This window comes from Nansenia antarctica (genome assembly GCF_963989245.1).
Source record: "Nansenia antarctica genome assembly, chromosome: 18".
Lineage (NCBI taxonomy): Eukaryota > Metazoa > Chordata > Actinopteri > Argentiniformes > Microstomatidae > Nansenia > Nansenia antarctica.
In genome coordinates this window covers 18,026,349-18,031,412 of record NC_137691.1, presented here as the reverse complement: position 1 = coordinate 18,031,412, position 5,064 = coordinate 18,026,349, and positions in this window count along the sequence as shown.

The following is a 5,064-nucleotide window of genomic DNA, read 5'->3' as shown; positions in this document are numbered from 1 at the left end:
TGTCTCAGTGGTATCCTGGTGGAGATCTCCAACATACAACATACAGGCCATATTTAGTTATGTTAGAAAACTTCTCCTAACCCTAATATTTTAGCTTTGGATATTCTTGATAATAATCAAATGTGTGCTCTATGCAGAGGAATTGCAGGTCATTTAAATCATAACACTGTTGTTTACACTAGAACTGGTTCTAGAACCCCAGTTGTGTGGTCCTCGTTTGTTACATCATCACATTCTCAACTGTGTACCCATAGAAATCCTTGATGTTATATCTACATTTCTATATGCAAATAATGTTAACTACTCATTGTTACCTGAAGGGCTGTAGCTAGCAGTGTATGTTGTACAGAGTTTGGGTTGTTCACCCATGTTGGGGTTCAGGAGACCTTCGCTAGGAGACTTATTTGGTGCACTCTGAACCACATACAGTATGGAGTGAATAGATATTCGGAGGAGAAAAGTATTTTGCACATATACTATATATATCAGAAGCACTGTTTTCATCAAAGACCCTAAAGAAGCAATGCATTTCTTATGATAGATAGATAGATAGATAGAAACATAATGGCTGATTGCGTTGATGTCAATATTGAAAAGATTTCTGAATAATAATGAGCAATTAGAAACTGTATGTGTATTGCATTATTTGTGCTTTTCTGAATAACATTTTCATATTCAGGTCTATCCCTAGTTTCAAATCTTATTGTTTATTTGTTTATTCCCAGATCTTTGATTGGCTCGATCAGCAGTCATCATGAGTAGTCGCTTCTATCAGCGCTCGGGCGCAACGGCGAGGATTATACCACATTTCTTCTGTTCCTTCTATGGATTACGGATTTGTACATCAAATCACCACAGAACTTGCATCTTATGGAGAAGGAGTCAAACTTTGTTGGAAAAGGTGAGACACATAGCGACTTTTATCTCCACGCCGCAAAGAAATGTTTGGGCTTCGGAGCAACAACCATCCACACGACGTTGACTGCGGACCGGACGAGAAGAAACAAACCCCCGACAGGTAGAATGGACAGAAGAACCGTGATATGGCTCTATCTACTGCTCTCGGGAGACATTCAGCTGAATCCCGGACCAGTCTCAACCAGGCAAGCTTCACGTTTAGCCAGAGAACAAATATATCTTTCCCAGGCAAATGCTACGAGCATAGACATTGACGCCATTGTCGACAAACCGGTTATTTTGCCGGCAACAGCAGACTTCCAGGATTCAGACGTGGCTAGCAAAACAATGGGTAGATATGCTAATAACATTACCCCCCCACCTATCTTCCACCAGCTAGCCAGGGAACACAGAGGCCTCCCCCACCCGGTGACGAACCCCCCCCCACCACCCGGTGACGAACACAGAGGCCTCCCCCACCCGGTGACGAACCCCCCCCTCCCCCCTCCCTCCCCCACCCGACGACGACCCCCCCCTTCTCCACCCGGAGACTCTACAACGAAACCGTTGAACAATGGGCGCCCCCCCCCACCCCCCAATCCTCAACGTGACGATGACCAGAATGGTGGTGACTATTTCCAAGTCAAAGACATAAACTCTCTATTTGGACACAGCAGCAAGGGCCTGCATATTGTTCACCTTAATGTGAACAGTCTTGTGCCTAAACTGGACCAAATCAGAGAAATGTTCCATGACAGCAAGGTTCATATTTTGAGCTTCTCTGAGACCAAGTTTGATGAATCCATCAAAGACCCAGAGATTGAAATAGTTAACTACACAGTCATCAGAAACGACAGAAACAGGTATGGGGGTGGTGTCTGCATGTACATTCACAACGATATTATCTTTAACACCCGTGATGACCTGAATCATGACAAATTAGAATCTGTTTGGGTTGAAATTATCTTTAACAAAGCAAAACCGGTGCTGGTTGGTACTATCTACAGACCTCCCGATCAGAGTGATTTCTATGATATTCTTGAGGGGTGCATGGATGACGTTGACTGTGTGGAAAAGATTCTTATTGGAGATTTGAACACGGACATGCTCAGAAATGAAGCATCCGTTTTCAAATCCTTCACTAGGTTTTCTGAATTACACGGTCTCCGTCAACAAATTACCAAACCCACTAGGGTGTGTATTTCTACTCAAACCACCATAGATCTCATTCTAACATCGGATGAGTCCAAAATCTCCAAGAGTGGGGTTATTGTATGTGGGCTAAGTGATCATTACATGATCTTTTGCACTCGTAAAAAACATAAACCCAAGGCTGGCGGTCATAAAACTGTAACCACTAGATCCCTTAAATCCTATTCTAGTGAGGCCTTAAACCATAAACTGGAGAATCAAGACTGGTTTGATGAACTAAAATGCACACAGGTTGAAGAGGCATGGCTAGGTTTCAAAACCAAATTCCTAAATATTATTGACAGTATAGCCCCCATGAGAACCACCAGGGTTAAAACCCGATCGGAACCATGGATGAATTCGGACATTCTAAATGCTATGAAAGTCAGAGACCTAAAATGCTCTGAAGTTCAAAAATGCAAATCAAAATTAGTGAAACACTTAAACGAAGATCACAAAACCCACTTTGAGAAAATTAAAAAACAATGCAACAAACTATGCAATCAGGTAATTACCATGACCAAATCTGCTAAGAAAGAATACCTCGATAACAAAATCGAAGAAAACTTAAACAAACCACGTGACCTTTGGAAGCTACTTAATAGCCAACTAGGTTGCAGTCAAAAACTCAAAACCAGGTCTACAAACATCAGCATAAAATCTGGTGATTCTCTCCTTACAGACAAGCTGGATGTGGCTAAGTGCTTAAACACTTTCTTTACAACCATAGCCACTAAATTAGTTAACAATCTACCACCCCACTCAGGGCGTTATGGTGTAGAGCACATCCGTGAGTTCTACAATAAACTGGGTGTACGCAATGATGATTTTAAACTCTCCATGGTGTCAAACGATGAGGTGTTTAAAAAGCTAGGCGCTCTACACTCAGAAAAGGCCACGGGCCATGACAATATTCCAGCCAGATTTCTAAAAGACTCAGCTGCCTCCATTACCCCAATCATCACCCACATAATAAACCTCTCCATCAAACAGGGACACGTCCCCCTTGACTTTAAAATAGCAAGGGTAACCCCACTGTATAAAAAAGGAAGCAAATTAGACCCAGGCAACTACCGACCTGTTTCTATTCTTAATTCCATCTCGAAACTTATGGAAAAAATAGTTTATGAACAGGTCGATAGGTACCTTACCGAAAAAAAGCTGATGTATGAATTTCAATCAGGATTCAGAACATCCCATTCCACTGACACATGCCTTCTCTATTTGAACGACCACATCAACCATGAGGTGGACTCGGGCAAGTACTGCGGCATGGTCATGCTGGACCTCCAGAAGGCCTTCGACACAGTAGATCACCACATATTGTTAGATAAACTGAAAGCAATTGGGTTCGATAGAACATCGGTGAGCTGGATGCAATCCTACTTAGAGGGGAGGGAACAGGTGGTTAGTGTGAACGGAACACTGTCCCCCCCCCTCCCAGTGACCTGCGGCGTTCCACAAGGAAGCATTTTGGGACCTTTACTGTTCCTAATATATGTGAATGACATGTCATCAGCATGTAATTGCAATTTGTTCCTGTTCGCGGATGACTCGGCTCTGCTGGTCTCTGACAGGGACATATTGCAGGTGGAAAAAGCGCTAAGCACTGAACTGAGTAGAATCTGCATCTGGCTAGCTGACAATAAACTATCAATACACCTAGGTAAAACTGAAACCATCCTATACGGATCCCCATCTAAACTCAGAAAGGCTGAAAATTTTAAAATACAAGTGGGTAACATTAATATCACAAGAAAAGAGGATATTACATACCTGGGCTCCATCTTAGAGGCAAATCTTTCCGGAGATAAAATGGCAGCAAAAGTAATCAAAAAAGTGAACCATAAAACTAGATTCTTGTACAGGATATCCTCACTTGTCAGTAAAAACACACTGAGGACCCTATCAGGAGCTCTCATTCAATGTCACTTCGACTATGCCGTAACATCATGGTACTATAGAACCACAAAGGCCCATAAAACAAGACTCCAGACAGCCCAAAATAAACTGGTTAGGCTTCTGCTAGGCCTCAACCCTAGGACACATCTAACCGCTGCTCATTTTTTGAGCCTTGATTGGCTACGAGTAGTTGACAGAGTGCAGCAGCTTGCACTGGGCCTAGTCTTTAAGATACGCTACACCACAAAGACACCCAAGTACCTGTCAACATACTTCCAAAAAGTGAACAACGTCCACACTTACAACACCAGAGGAAGCTCCACGAACCACGTTCAACCGCGTTGCACCACAAACAAGGGTTTAAACTCGTTTGCAAACTATGCAGTAAAGATGTGGAACGCCCTTCCTATAATCTTAAAGGAGTGCAAAACACTGCCCACCTTCAAAGACACTCTCAAAAAACATTTACAGGAGGCTGCAATCCGTAACTGGACCCTCTAAAACAAAAATCAGATTAAAAGACCTGAACTACCCACTGTACATACTTTGTGTTTTGTCCCCCGCCCCCACCTGTGGTGTATGTCCCCACCTGTCCTACCCGCTGTACATACCTTATGTGTTGTTGTATTGTTCTTCCCATGATGGATGTACGTTTATCTTGTAGATAGTAATAGTTATTTGTCTGTATTATCATGTAGATAGTACTAGTTCTTTTCTTATGTCTGTCTTACATGTAACGATGAATTGAAAATCAAGGACCCCAATTGAAATAAGCCAGTGGCTTTCTTGGGTTTTTATCCTCTTAGTTTGACCTTGTATGTAATATGTACTTTCATGTACCTACTTCTGCAAACATTCTAATAAAGTTTTCAATCAATCAAAACGGCTACAGAATAGCGATCACTTTTCAATAATGTGTAGTAAATGAAACGACTAGTTAGTGAAATCAAAGTCCTATGTTGCAAACAGAATGGATTTTGTTTTTTATCTTGTGGCCGTCCACAATGATATGAATCGATTTGAAGAAACATAATGGCTGACACACAGACGTGTCAATCATGGCTTTTTTGTCAA